Raw genomic sequence first — 18,778 nt, 5'->3', positions numbered from 1 at the left:
GGAAATAGATAATTTTTCCTATTTGTGGTCTTCTTTTCCCTTAAATCAGTCCCTTTAACATTTCTTGTAACACTGGTTTCTTGGTGACAAACTCCTTTAATTTTTGCTTGTCTGGGAAATTTTTGATCTCTCCTTCCATTTTGAACGATAACCTTGCTGGGTAGAGTATTCTTGGCTGTAAGTTTTTTCCTTTTAGCACTTTAAATATATCGTGCCATTCTCTTCTAGCCTGTAAGGTTTCTGCTGAGAAGTCAGCTGATAGCCTTATGGGGTTTCCTTTGTATGTAACTTGACATTCTCTTGTGGCTTTTAGGATTCTCTCTTTATCTTTAATTCTGGACATTTTGATTATGATGTGTCTTGGTGTGGGCCTCTTTGGGTTTATCTTGTTTGGGGCTCTCTGTGCCTCCTGTACCTGGATGTCTGTTTCCTTCCTTAGGTTAGGGAAGTTTTCATCTATTATTTCTTGAAATAGATTCTCTGCCCCCTTGTCTCGCTCTTCTCCTTCCGGGACACCTATAACACGGATGTTAGTGCGCTTTGATGTTGTCCCAGAGGTCCCTTAGACTGTCCTCACTCTTTTTAATTCTTTTCTTTTACCTGTTCACCTTGGGTAATTTCTTCTAGTCTTTCTTCCAGCTCACAGATCCGTTCTTCTGTATCCTCTACTCTGCTTTTGAGTCCCTCTAATGAATTTTTCATTTCCAGTATTGTATTCTTCATTTCTGATTGGTTCTTTTTATATCTTCCATTTCTTTGTTGACATTCTCACTGAGTTCATCTATTCTTCTCCCCAGATCAGTTAGCATCCTTAACACTCTTAGTTTGAACTCTCTGTCGGGTAGGTTGCTCATTTCTGTTTCACTTAGTTCCTTTTCTGGGGTTTTGTCCTGTTCCCTTACTTGGAATGTATTCTTTTGCCTCCTCATTTTGCCTCTTTCCCTGTGCTTGTGTCTATGTATTAGGTAGGTCAGCCACGCCTCCTGCTCTTGGATAGGTGACCTTATGTAAGTGATGGCTTAGGAGGCTTCCAGTGTGCTTCCCTCAGTTCTCAATGTTCCAGGGTGGCCCCTATGTGGGCTACGTGTGTGCTTCTATTGTGGCCTGTTAGCTCTCCCTATAGGCGCCAGGAGGCTGAGTTATGCTCCTGGCCAGCTGTTGTAATGCTCAGCTGCTTGTAGTTGTTGTGGGCCCTTCAGTCTCTTTATCAGGTGTGAGGAGCCCCAGCACAGTTGGGTGCAAGTTCTAATACCACATCGGTGTTGCAGTATTTCTTTTAAGTGAGTAGGCCCCCAGCGTGGCAGGTTGTTAGGCTCAGGGCCTTAGAATTGCTGTAAACCTCTAGCCTATTAGGTCTCTTGTCAGCTCTCTGAGGATTGCAGCTGGGTGGGCTGGCCTCAGGCACAGGAGCACCCAATTGTTTCAGGCTTTGGAAGGTGGGGCAAACCTCCTATGTGGGTCTTTGAGAAGCACAAGTCTTCTGCAGCTGACAAGCCCTGCCGCCCACAGGTCCACACACACAGGCAACACAGTCCTGCCCCGTGTGAGCGCCCGACCTCCCCAAGCGGACCCAGTCTCTCCACGGCGGGAGCCCCACACACTCCGCCACCACCCCACACTCTCCACCCGCTCCTTGTGCACACCCTGCCCCGCTCAAGTCAGCTCAGTTGCCAGGCTGCAGAAAATCCAGTCACCAATCTATGCAGGCCCACACGTTGCCTGAGGGTTTGTTGTTAGGTGGGGCCAGTCTCTAGGGTGGGCTGCCTGCCCTGGCTGAGCTGGATTAAATCGGTGCTCTAGCGGGTGGAGCAGACCCTGGGCTAGCAGGTCTCAGGGAGAACTCCAATGGCGTCTGTGTCAGCACGCTCACACCAGGCCACAACAATGGCCGCCGCCAATGTCCCAGTCCCTGGAGAGGTCTCACCCCTCACCGAGATGCACTCAGGGCCTATTAGGTGAGTCTCTTGTCACCAAAGCAGTGTGCACCTTTCTTTCTGGTGATTTTAGGATGCTTTCTGGAACGGGTGAGTTTGTGCGCGGGCCCTTTAAGAGCCAGTTTTAGTTTCTTTGTGAGCCGGGTTTTCTGGGGATGCTACCCAATGCTTTAGTAGCAGCAAAGTCAGATATTATGCCGCTGGTCTCGATTGTGCTGGGTCCACACAATGCCCACAGCGGGGGCGCTCCCGGCTCAGAGCCCCGTGCCTCCAGGGAGGCTGCGTACCTGTGAGCTGCTCCCGGCGGCCGTGAAGCTGGTGGCTTGTGAAGGCGGCGTTTTTCCTCTCCGGAAGGGAGTCTCTGCCTCTTCCACCCCAGTTAGGATTGTCCGTTGTTGCAGGAGTTCCTCTTATCCAGTTTTCAGCTCTGTCTCAGGGGTAATTTTTCCACGAGTAGTTGTAAATTGGCTGTGTCCACGGGAGGAGGTGAGTTCAGAGTCTGCCTACGCCGCCATCTTGACTCCCTCTCAAAAATACTCTTTTTTATTATTCACATTTTCAGAAGAATAAAGTGAGGGTAACTTGCTCAAAGAAATATAATTATTAAGGAGCAGAGCTTCATCTAGAAAGTGGGTCTCGACCATTTACAAGAAGGAGGCATATGTTCTCAGGAGTATCTTGGTACTTAGACATTTACTTCTATAAGGTCTAAGCTAACAAATCAAATGACTTATTATTAACCAGTGTATAAATGCTTTATCCTTAGGTAATTTAAATAAAGTGTGTAAATGTGGCATTTGTTAAGCCTTATATTCTGTGAGATGTTCTGTAAACACAGAGTAAGGAACTAGAGAACCCTGGGATGAGAGGTGGCGCTGGCAGCTCCAAGGCTGCAGTACTGACGTAAACCACTGGGGGCAATGTGAGCACAGCGAAAGTCCAGTTGAGGTTCTTAGCGCCTTCATCCAGTGAAAAACAAAGCACTGGCTCAGCATTTCTCGGATTCTAGGAAAGTGGAAAAAAAAAGACATCATGGTCAATAAAGGAGAGACTTTCTCTGTGTGAATGCCTTAGCAGAAGTTGGGAAAGGAGAATTAAACAGAGTAAACTTATCATCAAGACACCTCTGAATTAGGCCATGCTGTATCTGTGATGTATTGTCTGCTATAAATGAAGATAAGCTTGCAGATGGGACCCTGGAATCCTAGCCTGCAAACTCTAAGATAGTCCTAGGTAGGTGTGTGTGAGCTTCTCTAGCTTGGAGTACAAAATGAGCCATTATTCATTTATGATAGTCGATTTAAAAGGTGCTGGCTCCCCAATTGCAAAATGCAATTGCAAAAATAGTTTTTCTTTCCTCGGTGAGGTCTTTGCTCTTTTGATAACTCCGTGAACCTTGGAGTTTTTCAATCGAAGGTGCCAGTGCTGGTTCCTGTCACCAGGAAGAGAAAACACTGGAAAGTCTGTCCACTGTTGTATTTGCAAAGATTCATTGGTGATCCTGCAGTCTGATGCCATTACTGCCAGCTGGGGGCCTGAGGCACCAGTCTAGGGCTTGCAAGACTGGTGCAAGAATTGCAAGAATACTAGCTCTTCTTCTATTAGGGTTACTTTATCATACTATAATCCAGGGATACCACGGACAAATCTCCCTCGGAGCTTCTCCCTAATGGGCCTTCCTCCAACTCTATTCTTCCTCTTCCCTATCCATAAGGAGTTTGCTTGTATTAACCCCATCATACCAGGATTTCTGGGTCAGTAGCTCTCTAAGTAGTACCCACAATGTTCAGTGCCTGGAGCCAGTCCTTACCAAAGACTCTGAGCATTGTCTTAGGCTGCCCAGGCTGCTATAATAAAATACCATAGACTTGGTGGCTTAAACAACAGAAACTTATTTCTCATGGTTCTGGAGGCTGGGAGGTCCCAGATCAAGGTGCCAGCAGATTTGATATCTGGTGAGCACTGGCTTCCTGGTTTGGAGATAGCTGCCTTCTTACTGTATCCTCATGACAGAGTTCTGGTCTCTTCCTCTTCTTATAAAAATACTAATCCCATCATGGGGGCTCTACTTTCATGACCTAATCTAAACCTTAATTAATTACCTCCAAAGGCCCCACCTCCAAATAACCTACCATTGGAGATTAAGGCTTCAACATATGAACTAGGGTGGGGGGCACAAACATTCAGTCCATGGCAGGCATGCATCCTGTTTTCCTTGTGTTACACCTGGCAATGTGGGTATAAATCTGATGGGATCTCAGAAAGTTGAGGTTACGGTGTCCTCTAAAGCTGCTCCTACTGCTTCCATCACCAGTGGAGAAGGAGGAGAAGTGGGGAGCAGGACCTGTAGTCTTTGCCTCCACACAGCCAGTGTCATTTACCTCCACCACAGTAGCTCCTAAAAATGAACTCCATGCCGCTCGTATGAAGGTAATTAGGCAGATGTTGTTATTTTCTCCTCTGTTCCTAAGGCTCACCTATTTCTTGTCTCTGTTGCATGGCAGTTGGACTAACCAGTGTATATCTCCAACTGTTTGGACTGACCATTCTTCGCATTGGTCACTTAGTTACATGTGTCCAATTTATCTCCTTTTTTCTTTTTTTTGCCTGGAGTTTGGTTTAAAATGAAGGAACTGAAGAGATTTGACTTTCAATAGGAACCCTGGATCATGCCCCAGAACAACCTTAGCCATTGGTTCATGAGGCCCCTTGCTTTGGGTAGGGCACTTGATGGCTACCTCCATTTCTCACAGAGTAGGTCATCCAAGAAGACTAGACAGTAGCAACCTTAGATGAAAGAGGAGGAAGGAGAGAGAGATCCATGTGAATCAAGTGCCTGGTAACTCTGGGATGTTAGAAATAAATGAAATAATACGAAAGCCATTGAAAGATGATGTGGAGAAGAAATTTCAGATTATTGATTATATAGCCAGCTCTGGTGGTGTAGTGGTTAGATTCAGCTCTCTTACCACCCCAGCCGGGTTCATTTCTCAGTCAGGGAACCACACTACCTATTTGTCAGTTGTCAGACTGTGGTGGCTGCATATTGCTGTGGTACTGAAAGCTATGCCACCAGGATTTCAAATATCAGCAGGGTCACCATGGTGGACAGGTTTCCGTGGAGCTTCCAGACTAAGACAGACTAGGAGGAGGGACCTGGCCACCCACTTCAAAAAAATTGGCCATGAAGAAAATCATATGAACAGCAGTGGAGCATTTCTGATATAGTGCTGAAAGGTGAGAGGATGGCGCAAAAACACTGGGCAGGATTCCGATCTGCTGTACACAGGGTCACCAGGAGTCAGAGTCAACTCCAGGGCACTAACAACAAATTGATTACATGGCTTAGTTCTAAACAGTTTAGGCTACGTAGTCAGACAAGGGTTCGAATTCCCAGCTCTGGCCCTGATTATCTGACTTAAATAAGTTACTTAATCATTTTAGGCTCCAATTTTCTTACCTATACATGGAGGATAGAAAAGAACCTATCTCTCAAGGTTTCTCTGTTGCCTAAATAAGACAATACATATACAACACCCAGTGCCTGGCCTGGTAAGGCCCTCTCATTGTTTTCAAGGCCACATTTTGAGGGTCTTGGTGGGTTGCTAATGAATGCATGAGGAATGACATTTAACCTAACAGTTATATTTTATCACAAATCCTATCTCCAAAAATGTTAGAGAGATTTTTGTATGACTTCATTGTAAGCGAATTAGAAAGCCTTAGACTGAGTTCTCATTGACCATCTTTGGAAATAAAAATGAAATGCAATACTTTAATAGAGAGGGCTAAAATAATAAAGATAAATATTGCCCATATATTTATTCTTATTTCCATCTGCGTCTTCAAGTTTGAAGGCTCAGCCTTACCGGAACTAGCTTGGCAGTCCTGAACTTTGCTTAGGGTTTTAGGCAGGAAAGGGACTTAATTGTTTTTACCATCTCCCCTGCTAGCTGCCCTTGTGACATTTTGTGTGTTGAGGAGGGAGGCGGGAAGTGAAAGGAAGAAGAGAAAGAAGTGGATGGAAATGAATCAGAGGGCAGGGAAAGATTACAAGAAGGAATAAGATGGGGCATGGAGATTCAGTCACTGAATGGTGGCTAGGAAAAGTCCTAATTACTTTCTAATTCCTAGTGCTAATTCCTTCCTCTCCTCTCTCCAGGCACACAGCACAAGAGAAGCTCTATGCTAATGTGGCCAATCTAGCATCTGTTAACGCTTTAACATTTCTCTGTAGCCTCCGTGCATTCTGGCGCAGTCTTTGCCTCAGGCATGCAAATTTGCATTTTCCCTTGACACTCTTTTAATATACACGGGTACAAGTAGCTTTCTAAATTCACCCAAAATACAACATTTGCAAGGTATTTTGGGAGACTTATGAAGAACTGGGCTAGAGTTAAGCTTAATTATGATTTTATAGTTTCCTTTTTTTTTTCCTCTAGTTTAATTTCTAAGGAAACTGTTAAACTCCCCATAATTTGAGAAATTTAAAGTTATAAAAACAAAAAGAACTATAACCCAGAGACCATCTTTTACTGGCAGAAAGATGGATGTGATGATTAGTGGTTGTTTCGAAATTAATTAAAAACATTTGTAAGCAGTGCAAGTACTGTGCTAGGATCTAAAGGAGATAAAGATGTACATTGTGTAAATAGATGTAGTACTGCAAACCCTTTCCACTTTTACACGGACTGAGAGGGACTCCCTCTCTTGGATGTGAAGTCCAACAATCTATCCTGATTAGATTAACAGCTTCACAAATTTTACTTTAGACTCTCTTATTCACTAATTACTAGTCAGTTCTACACTTTCAAAGGACCTGATTACACAGTTTATTGAATTGTATTAACAACAATTTAGGAAATCATTCAGGCTTTATTCTTGGATCCTCAGCATAATGAGGTGTAACAGATTTTAGTTGGTCTGACAATGTGACCAGATGTTTTAAATAGGAGAGGGCTGGACGAGGTTGAGGTGGCAGGTCCCTTCTGAAGCACTGCAGGTAGAGGTCTGTCTCCTGGCCTTGTTAACTGCCTAAGATACTGATGAGAGGCTGGGATGGGAGCTGAAATCAGAAGCCACCTTGTCCCCATTGAAATGATTACAGCTTTAGCCCATGTTCATTATGACCCTTATTCTTCTGGTTCTTAAACTTCTCTCTTCCAGCCCTCTAACAGTAAGTTTGCTTCCTTTTTTCCCCTATTAGTATGTTTCATTAAAAAGTAATGCTGCTCAGTATGTTTATTTATTTATTTATTTTTAATTTTTTTGTGAGGAAGACCAGCCCTGAGCTAACATCCAATGCCAATCCTCCTCTTTTTTGCTGAGGAAAACTGGCCCTGGGCTAACATCCATGCCCATCTTCCTCTACTTTATATGGGATGTCACCACAGCATGGCTCAACAAGCAGTGCATCGGTGTGTGCCCAGGATCCGAATTGGCGAACCCCGGACTGCCGCAGTGAAGCGCACGCACTTAACCGCTTGCGCCACCGGGCCGGCCCCTCAGTATGTTTATTTTAACCAGGTATGGTTTAGCCATTTAGAACACAGACTTGCAGTTAAAGAAAAATTCTGAGATTGAATTCCACTTTAATCTTTCATCACTTCCTAGTTTTGTAATTTCAAGCAAGTTACTCTAGCTGAATAAATGCCAATTTCTTCATCTGTAAAATGGGAATAATAATGCCTACTTGATAGTGTTATTGCAAAGTGTTAAGGTATATGAAAAGAATTCAAAGTGGGATTCAGAATACGGTGTTTGTGGAACTGGTGAGTTAGTGACCCATGTAAATGAGACTTGGTTTTGCCAAAAGTAGAGACAAGAAATTTTCAGGGATGCCTGTTAAGCAGGTAGAGGTAACGATAAGTTGGATGAGGGAGATGAGAGGGTGTCATGCTCTTTTTCACCTTCCCAGTCCCTTGGTTTAATCTTGGTTGCTGTGGACAGAGAGAGTAGAGTCAGAAGTTTACACAAAACACTACTTGGAGTTCAGGTTCCAGTGGGAGAGAGAAAGGGGCATTTTCCTCCTTCTGCAGGGACCTCAGTTCCACTCTAGCACCTTAAGTACTGTTGGCTGTGAGAGAAACAAGAGGTGGCACTAGGATGAGTGTTTTCACAGTGAACAACTTCTGCTGTGGTAGTTAGAGGCATTCTCCCTTGGCTTAAAGGGCAGTGGATATTAATCAGGTGGAGAAGGGGCATGAGGGACAAAAAACCAGAGAAGTTTACCTGAGGATGATTTGAAATTAAGGCCAGTTTGGGAGCAAGTGGAGGCACCCTGTGGAAATGCCAGGTTGGGGGGGGTCTGTGAGGATTTAGGTTGCAATTGTTTATATCACCCCATTCATGTCCAAAAACTTGTAATGACATTCAGCCTACAAAAAAATTAAACGAGGAGTGAGGTCAGCAACATGGCAGAGTGAGCTGTTCATTTTGTCTCTCCCCCTCTGAAGTACAACTAAAAGGACATTCATTGACCAATGGAAGATACCCACACAGCACAACAAGACATCTGAGAGATCCATGCAGCTATACAAATGAAGGTGGATGGACTGAGTCCATAGGAAGCAGTGGAGATAGGTGAGTGCTCCCCTACCTGTCCCTGGCAGCAGGGAGCCAGATTGTGGGTCATCTCACAATGGCCAGTGCTACTCAAAGAGGAGGTGGGGACAGCCCAGACTACAGGTGAATGCTATCCTGTCCCACGGGAGCACACATTGTGCTGCTGTGGCCCTGTAAGTGGGAACGTGCACCAGTACAACTGTAAGAAGAGGTGGTGGCAGCTCCACGTGTACACATGAACGCTATCCTGACATGCGGGAGTGCCCACTGTGCTGCTGTGGCCCTGCCAGTGGGAACACGCCTCAGCATGACTGTAAGAAGAGGCAGAAGCAGTCGTGTGCATGCACATGAATGCTATTCCAGCCTGCGGGAGTGTCCACCATGCCACTGTGGCCCTAATGAGTAGCCCTGGCTAGGACCCCATGTAGAAGCCCCTCCCACCAAGCACAGCAGCTGGTGCAACTGTAAGCAAAGGCGACAGAAGCCCGGCATGTGTGAGAGTGCTATCCCAGCCTGCAGGAGTGCCCAGCATACCTGCACAACTTCCAGCAGACTGGGTTGGATCAGAAACATAGCTCCTGCTTCCCCTCAGGAGTAGCAGGTGGAATCTGCGACCTGATATTACCACAAATGCGCCAGCAAAGGGTCAGTTCACTGAGCATCATGAAAACCTACAGTAACACTTCAGAGAAGAAGAAAAATGACAACCCTAAAGTCACAGAAATTTACAATCTAAATGACAGAGAATTTAAAATTAGCTGTCATAAAGAAACTCAACAAATTACAAGAAAACTGAGAAAGACAGTTCAATGAGCTCAGGAATAAAGTCAGTGAGCAGAAGGAATACTTCACCAGAGGGATTGAAACTATTAAAAAAAAACCAAACAGAAATTCTGGATATGAAAAATACAATTAATGAGATAAAAAATAATCCAGAATTCTTAAAAAATAGAGCTGACATTATGGAGGACAGAATTAGTAATTGAGAGGATACAAATATAGAAATGCCTCAGGTGGAGGAGGAGAGAGAACTAAGATTTAAAAAAAAGGAGGAATTCTTCAAGAAATACCTGACTCAATTAAGAAAAGCAACATAAGGATTATAGGTATTCCATAGGGAGAAGGGAGGGAGAAAGGAGCAGAGAGCTTGTTCAAAGAAATTATAGCTGAGAACTTCCCAAACCTGGGGAAGGAACTGGACTTACAAAAACATGAAGCTAATAGAACTCCTAATTACATCAATGCAAAAAGACCTTCTTCAAGGCCTATGATAGTAAAATTGGGAAAAGTCAACAACAAAGAAAAATATTAAGGGCAGCAAGGCAGAAGAAAATAATCTACAAAGGAACCTCAATCAGGCTTTCAATGGATTTCTCAGCAGGAACCTTACAGGCTAGGAGAGAATGGAATGATGTATTCAAAATAATGAAAGACAAAATCTTTCAGCCAAGAATACTCTATCCAGTGAAACTATACTTCAGATATGATTGAGAAATAAAAGCTTTCCCAGAAAAACAAAAGCTGAGGGAGTTCATCACCCCTGGACTTCCCTTATGAGAAATGATAAAGGAAGCCCTCAGACTTGAAGGAAAAAGGCAAAGGTCTACAAAGCCTTGAGCAAGGAGATAAATAGACAGACAAAATCAGAAAACTGCAGCTCTGTATCAGAACAGGTTAGCAAACATGTTAATTATAACATAAAAGATAAAGGGAAGGAAAGCATCAAAAATAACTATACACACTTCGATCTAGTCAAAAACTCACAACACAAAACAGAATAATATGTGACAACAGTAACTCAGAAGGAGAAGAGGAAAGGGATGGAATCTGCTTAGTCTAATGGAGATAAGAGGATATCAGAAAATGGACTATCTCGTCTATGTGATCTTTTGTACAAACCTCACGGTAACCACTAAACTAAAAATCAGAGCAGAGCCACAATTCATAAATAAAGAGAAAACCACCACAGAAAACCACTAAACTGAAATGGCAGTCATACATACAAGGGAAGAGAAACAATGGAAATATAGAACAACCAGAAAACAAGAGATAAAATGGCAGTATTAAGCCCTCATATATCAATAATCACTCTAAATGGAAATGGATTGAATTCTCCAATCAAAAGACAGAGTAGCTTAATGGATTAAAAACCAAGACCCAACAATATTCTGCCTCACATCTCAGCTCTAAAGACAAGCAGAGGCTCAGAGTGAAGGCATGGAAGATGATACTCCAAGCAAATGGCAAACAAAAGAAAGCAGGTGTTACCCTATTTATATCAGACAGAGTGGACTTCAAGATAAAAAACACAATGAGAGACAAAGAGGGGCAGTATATAATGATAAAAGGGACTTTCCACCAAGAGGACATAATACTTATGAATATATATGCACCTAACACAGGAGCACCAAAGTATATAAAGCAACTATTAACAGATCTAAAGAGAGAAATTAACAGCAACATAATAATAGTAGGGGACCGCAACACCCCACTTAAAGAAAGTCAACAAGGAAATAGTAGATTTAAATGAAACCCTTGGTCAGATGAACTTAATAGATACATATAAATAATTTCATCCAAAAACAGCAGAATACACATTCTTCTCAATTGCACATGGAATATTCTCAAAGACAGACCATATGTTCAGAAACAAAGCAAGCCTCAAAAAATTTAAGAATATTGAAATGATATCAAGGATCTTTTCTGACCACAGTGCTATGAAACTAGAAATCAACTACAAGAAAAAAGCTGGGGAAGTCACAAATATGTGGAGACTAAACGACAACCATTGGATCAATGAAGAAATCAAAGGAGAAATTAAAAAATACCTGGAGACAAATGAAAATGAAAATACAACATACCAACTCTTATGGGAAGCAGCAAAAGGGGGTCTAAGAGGGAAATTCATAGCAATACAGGCCCACCTCAACAAATGAGAAAAATCGCAGATAATTAATCTTAAACTACACCTACAGAACTAGAAAAAGAAGAACAAACGAAGTCCAAAGTCAGCAGAAGGAGGGAAATATTAAAAATTAGAGCAGAAATAAAGGAAATAGAGACTGAAAAAACAGTAGAAAGAATCAATGAAACTAAGAGCTGTTTCTTTGAAGAGATAAACAAAATTGACAAGCCCTTAGCCAGACTCACTAAGAAAAATAGAGAAGGCTCAAATAAATAAAATTAGAAATGAAAGAGGAGAAATTACCATGGATACCACAGAAATACAAAGGATTCTAAGAGAATACTATGAAAAACTATATGCCTACTAATTGGATAACCTAGAAGAAATGGATAAATTCTTAGACTCACACAGCCTCCCAAAACTGAATCGAGAAGAAATACAGAATCTGAATAGACTAATCACATGTAAAGAGATTGAAACAGCAATCAAAAACATCCCCCAAAACAAAAGTCCAGGACCAGATGGCTTCTCTGGAGAATTCTATCAAACATTCAAAGAAGACTTAATACCAATCCTTCTCAAACTATTCCAAAAAATTGAAGAAGATGGAAATCTTCCTAACATATTTTATGAGGCCAACATCACCCTGATCCCAATGTCTGACAAGGACAACACAAAGAAGGAAAATTACAGGCAAATATAGCTGATGAACGTAGATGCAAAAATCCTCAACAAAATATTGGCAAACCGAATACAGCAACACATTAAAAGGATCATACACCATGATAAAGTAGGATTTATACCAGGGATGCAGGGATGGTTCAACGTTTGCAAATTAATCAATGTAATACACCACATTAACAAAGTGAGGAATAAAAATCGCATGATCATCTCAATAGATGCAGAGAAAACATTTGACAAGATCTGATATCCATTTATGATAAAAAACTCTTAATAGAAAGAGTGTAGATGGAAAGTATCTCAACACAATAAAGGCCGTATATAACAAACCTATAGCCAATGTCATACTCAACGGGGAAAAACTGAAAGCCATCCCTCTGAGAACAGGAACAAGACAAGGGTGTCCCCTCTCCTACACTTATTCAGCATAGTCCTGGAGGTTTTGGCCAGAGGAATTAGGCAAGAAAAAGAAATAAAAGATATCCAAACTGAGGAGGAAGAAGTGAAACTCTTGCTGTTTGCAGACGACATGATTTTATATGTAGTAAACCCTGAAGAACCCATCAGAAAGCTATTGGAAATAATCACCAACTACAGCAAGGTCGCAGGGTATAAAATTGACTTAAAAAATCAGTTGCATTTCTATACTCTAATAACGAACTAACAGAAAGACAACTCAAGAATACAATCCCATTTACAAACACAACAAAAAGAATAAAATATCTAGGAATAAATTTCCCCAAGGAGGTGAAAGACCCATACAATGAAGACTATAAAACATTGTTGAAAGAAATAGATGATGACGTAAAGAAATGGAAAGATATCCCATGCACATGGATTGGAATGATAAACATGGTTAAAATGTCCATATTACCTAAAGCAATCTGCAGATTCAATGCAATCCCAATCAGAATCCAATGACATTCTTCATGGAAATAGAATGAAGAATCCTAAAATTTATATGGAACTGCAAAAGACCCCAAATAGCCAAAGAAATCCTGAGAAAAAAGAAGACAGCTGGAGGCACCACAATCCCTGACTTCAAAATATACTACAAAACTATGGTAATCAAAATAGCATGGTACTGGCACAAAAACAGACACACAGATCAATGGGACAGAATTGAAAGCCCAGTAATAAAACCACACATCTATGGACAGTTAATTTTTGACAAAGGATCCAAGAACATACAATGGAGAATGGAAAGTCTCTTTAGTAAACGGTTTTGGGAAAACTGGACAGCCACATGCAAAAAAATGAAAGTAGACCATTATCTTACACTATACACAAAAATTAACTCAAAATGGATTAAAGACTTGCATGTAAGACCCGAAATCATAAAACTCCTAGAAGAAAATATAGGCAGTACACTCTTTGACATCAGTCTTAGCAGCATCTTTTCAAATACCGTGTCTACTCAGACAAGGGAAACAAAGGGAAAAATAAACAAATGGGACTACATCAGATGAAAAGGCTTCTGCAAGGCAAAGTAAACCATGAACAAAATGAAAAGACAACCCACCAAGTGGGAGAAAATATTTGCAAATCACATATCCAACAAGTGGTTAATTTCCAAAATATATAAAGAACTCAACAACAAAAAATCAAACAATCTGATGAAAAAATGTGCAGAGAATATGAATAGACATTTTTCCAAAGAAGATATATAGATGACCAAAAGGCACATGAAAAGATGTTTAACATCACTAATTATTAGGGAAATGCAAACCAAAACTACAATGAGATATCACCTTACACCTGTCAGAATGGCTATAATTAACAAGACAAAAAAAATAACAAACGTTGGAGAGGCTGTGGAGAAAAGGGAATCCTCACACACTGCTGGTAGGAATGAAAACTGGTGCAGCCACTATGGAAAATAGTCTGGAGATTTCTCAAAAAATTGAAAATAGAAATACCATATGATCCAGTTATCCCACTATTGGGTATTTATCCAAAGAACTTGAAATCAATAATTCAAAGAGATTTATGCACTCCTATGTTCATTGCAGCATTATTCTCAATACGCAAGATGTGGAAACAACCCAAGTGTCCTTCAACTGATGATTGGGTAAAGAAGACATGGTATATGCATACAATGGAATACTACTCAGCCATAAAAAAAGACAAAATTTACCCATTTGCAACAACATGGATGGACTTTGAGTGTATTATGTTAAGTGAAATAAGCCAGACAGAGAAAGGCAAACACTGTATGATCTCACTCATATGTGGAAGATAAACACACGGATAAAGAGTACAGATTAGTGGTTACCAGAGGGGAAGAGAGTCGGGGGGTAGATGAAAGGGGTAAAGTGGCACATATGTATGGTGATGGATAAAAATTAGACTACTAGTGGTGAGCACAAAGCAGTCTATACAAAAACTGATAAATAATAATGTATACCTGAAATTATACAATGTTATAAGCAATTATGACCTCAATAAAATAGTTGAAAAAATTAAATGAGATAATGCATATAAAGTGCCTACTACTGAAACAGATTAACTCCTTACTGGTTCACAATCAGGATTAATAATTGTTCATAAACACACCAATATTTATTGAAAGTCTACTATGTGCCAAACACTGTTCTAGGCAAAAGGATGCAGCAATGAACAACAACAATAATAAAACAAAACCCTGATCTCATGAAGCTGATATTCTAGTGGGGGAGAAAAGAATAAGCCAATGATACAATTCTAGATAATGATATACATTATGGAAAAAAATAGAGAAAATTAGAGAAATTGGAGAGAAGTTAGGGAGTTATAATATTTGAGAAAAGGTTGCACTTGTGTGGGCAGCAGAAGGCGGGTGTGTGTGTGAGAGTGTAAGGGAAGTTCCCTAACCACAGACTGATTTGCCCAGAATAACTGGATGACCACGCAGAAAGGACACCTCACGTTCCACATGCAAAGATTTCAACATGCATAATTCAACATTTTCTTTTTGTCCCAATTTCGTACTCTTTTAAAATAAGCCATAGCCACCATTTTCTCAACATTCCAATAGTTCAGTTACAGTTCAACCCTCGGTGTCTTAGAAATACCCCTGCCACCATGAGATGATATAGAGCCTCTGGATGGCCTAGAGAATTCATAGTATGACGGTCTCAATTGCTGTGAGTGGCTATATTTTATCCGGCTCTCATCTCCTGATATGGCAACCAAGTGGTTCTTGCAGAGCAAAGACAAAAATCATCTTCAAGTGTTTGGTGTTTCCTCATCCCATAGTCTGCCTATGTCGCCTCCAGTAAGTAGCCTCTATTCTACTAAAACTTCTTGCCACACTGTGTTCAATTTACCTCTTGAGCAGGGCGCCCACTGCTGGCACTCCTTGGTAAAGCCAGAGCAATTGCTTAGACCCAGGACCTATACTGTTGAGTTGATGCCCAAACCATACTATTTGAAAAATGTTTTGAATTGCACTCCTGCTTTTAAGCACGTATCAATAAAACTAATTTTAAAAGCCCAGACAGTATATGCAAATACATCCCTACTCACTCTTTGCCCATATTTTTCTACAACACGAGAAAGCAACTACTCAGCCCATATCCCCTCCGCATTCCCACTTGAGATGTTGTTTTAATCTGTGATTCACTTTCTTGTGACTCTCAACAGATGGTTAGTTTGTTAAGGTAGGGGCCAAGTTGTGCTGATCTTTGCTTCACAGATGCCAGTTGAAGGCTTTCCATGAAGAGACACCTAACGAATGTGCCGATTAAGAAACAGTGTCCCAATTTAATTCTTTTCCTGTAGAAAACATGAAGTGGAATTCTAAAGAAATTGTTGACAGGTCATTAACACACTCATCGGGTATGTGATTTGGGTTGGTGAGGCTGCCTTTAATCTTTAAATTTGAAATATTTCGCAGCTGAGGAGAGGCCACTTTCAGTAATAGCTTCTGTAGTCTACCCAGCTTTTTGCCAAGGCCAAACTCACTCTGAGGTAGTTTTCTGATTCTGCCAGTCTCCCTCAGTCGTAAATTTATTAAGAGCTGTAAAATTGGGGGTGACAGGGTGATATAGTATTTCCAAAGTCACTTCATGAGGCAGGTTGTAATAACAGTGGATCAAAAAAATCACTCATATTTTTCCAGTAAGTAGTAAATGCATACTTGGTATCATAATGCCCAGATGAAAACTAACTGAGTGGTACAAATGAATACTAAATTAAAATCTGCTGAAAGGACTTGTTTGGATAGCACATACCGTGCAAATATGGGAAACTTTTTTTTATTATTATGACAGGTGATCTTGCGTATAGTCTCCTGGTGAAATTTACTTTTAAACATTAATTAAAATAGCAATTCACTTTGCATTTCTGAACACCTGGAATTCTGCCCAAGCTAGCCCGTACTGTAGCTTTAGGGTCAACTATAAATATACATGTGAACAGTCTCTAGTGGGGGCCCTGCTAATATCTGTTAAGTTCTAATGAAAATGAACAAGATGGTGTATTTTAAGAGCCAGTCCTTTTATACTCTGGTTTATACCAAACAGTGCACTGACATACTAGACAATTAGTGCACGGAACCTGCCTAAATAAGCAATCTCTGATAGGGTTGTCCCTATCAGAGCTATTGGGGAGTGTGATTTCAAGTCTGGGGGGATCAATATGAACTTTTAGATCGACTCTTTCAATATGGACTGTTTGTGAGAATTAAAAATACTTATATGTGTATATATATATACATAGTAAAGTACATTTATATTTTATATAATTTTTTAAAAAAGCAGAATGCTTTTCAAAGAGGCTGTTAAAATTTTGAAGTATGATTTTCATTAGAACTTTTCCAAAAGGTCTGTGGCTAAAAGTTGACCACATCTACTTTTCTTTTCTTCCAAGGCACACAGCTAGACTACATTTCCCAGTTTCCTTTTGCAGTCAGCTGTGGTCATATGACTGAATTCTCAGCAATGGAACATGAATGGAAGTGAGATGTAAGTGACGTGTTTTATTTCCAGGTCTGAACATCAAAAACCTTCTGTGGGAGATCAATCTGTCATGTTCTTTCTCTTTCAGGATTGAGGCAGATAAACAAGGTGACCGTGGAAATCAGGACTTGAAGGTAATAGAGTTATATGAGGCAAAGAGCTCAAGTCCCTGACTCACTGATTGGAAAAGAGCTACTGGCAGATTAGGAATATCTATTTGAAATTTAAATGCGAGAGAATAAACTTTTATCCCATTGAGTCATTTTAAGTTTTGGAGTTTGAGTAGCTAAATGTGCTGTTTTTTGATTTTCTAACAGCCTGTGAGTATGGATAGCTGCTGCCACCTGCTCTCCCTGATTCCCTTCACAATGGGTGTGCGAGGGACTTCTGCTTCTTGTCTGGTCTCTCTAACCTGCAAGGTGTTAGGTGATGGTGACTTGCAAGATGACTCTTCTTTATTCTTTGTCCCCTCAGAACTGGGATAGTTAGAGAGTTCAGGCTTCAGGGAAGCTCAGGAGTTTTGGTACTTGTATATCATGAATTAAATAAGTTACACTAAATCAGGCTGGCCTGGGTACAAGTGGAGGCTCTTTTGAATGATAGGTGTTACAAATGAATATCAAGGGGAGGGAGAAATGAGAATACTGAATGTATTCTCCTTCCTTTTGCCATGTCCCAAACCAAAAGAAAAAGTTCTGCGTCATTACAATTATTTAAACATGATTTCAAAATAATTCACTTTTTTCCTTCTCTGGCCATCTTTCAGTAGTTACATCTTACCTGTAGTCTCTGCAAAAATGTTGTCTCTTTTTTATTTCTTCCTTCTCTTCCACTACTGACTTTTTTTTCAGGAAATTGAGAACTACTGAGAGAGATTGGATGGGGGCAACAGTTTTCCATGGTTGGGAGAAACTCCAGCACTCTAGGGTATGAGGATTTTCTAGTACCATGGGTAGGGGTACACTCTCCTCCCTACAAAACTCATGTCAATGGCCCTTATGGTAAATTCTTAAGGGACTAGAGAAGTATGAAGTTGACTCTCTTTGTTTTCCCCCTAATATACCGAGGTGGGAGTCTCTCATTTTATTGCCTTGATGCTAGAGGAAGATGTGTTATAAATTTAAAATAACTATCTCTACTATTTTCATAAAACACAAACGACTTCCAAGATAGAAACTGCCTACATTTAAGAAATAGTGGAAGCTAATAGAAAAAATATTACTCCCTAAACATGTCTTCATATTATTCAACTTTACTTCTATTGCAAAAATAGCTAAAACCCCTAGTTGTTAGCTAGAGGATAGTTTTGTGTCACTTAAGCTCATATTAGGTAATAAAGGGGTACCCAATGGCTAGGAATAACCATAGAAGGAAATGCCGTCATTTCAGTTGTATGAAATCTGATAGAACATTTATTTAGGACACAATCATTAACAACAACAGTAGTAATAATACATAACTTTTTTTGAGACCTTACTATGTGCCAAGCATCATCTCCAACAATCCTGTGAATTTGGTATCATTATAAACATATAATCAGAATATAATTATCCATCTATCAAATGAAGAAATGGAGGTACAGAAGGTTAAGTAACATGACAACGTAGAAAGTCTAGCAGGTCTTAAGGAACTAAGATGTATTAAATCTTATATTATTTCAGATAATCCTGCAAATTTGAGAGAAGATACTGTGGACACGCTCTGTGTACTATTTGATCACATTTATTATTTAATTAACAAAGGATGTAAAAAAA

At 40.5% G+C, this 18,778-nt stretch overlaps 1 long non-coding RNA gene across 1 annotated transcript; it reads left to right on the top strand.

The window, feature by feature from the left end:
- The first annotated feature begins 1,802 nt into the window (after positions 1-1,802).
- Positions 1,803-18,014, top strand: LOC147916423 (uncharacterized). Its single transcript, XR_015552903.1, has 3 exons — positions 1,803-1,955; positions 16,936-17,030; positions 17,113-18,014. It is a non-coding gene; the product is annotated as an uncharacterized LOC147916423 (long non-coding RNA).
- Positions 18,015-18,778: the final 764 nt, after the last annotated feature.

The sequence above is a fragment of the Ceratotherium simum genome, chromosome 8 (genome assembly GCF_057802395.1).
Source record: "Ceratotherium simum simum isolate JZ-2026a chromosome 8, ASM5780239v1, whole genome shotgun sequence".
NCBI lineage: Eukaryota > Metazoa > Chordata > Mammalia > Perissodactyla > Rhinocerotidae > Ceratotherium > Ceratotherium simum.
This window is presented reverse-complemented; position numbering and strand designations above follow the sequence as displayed.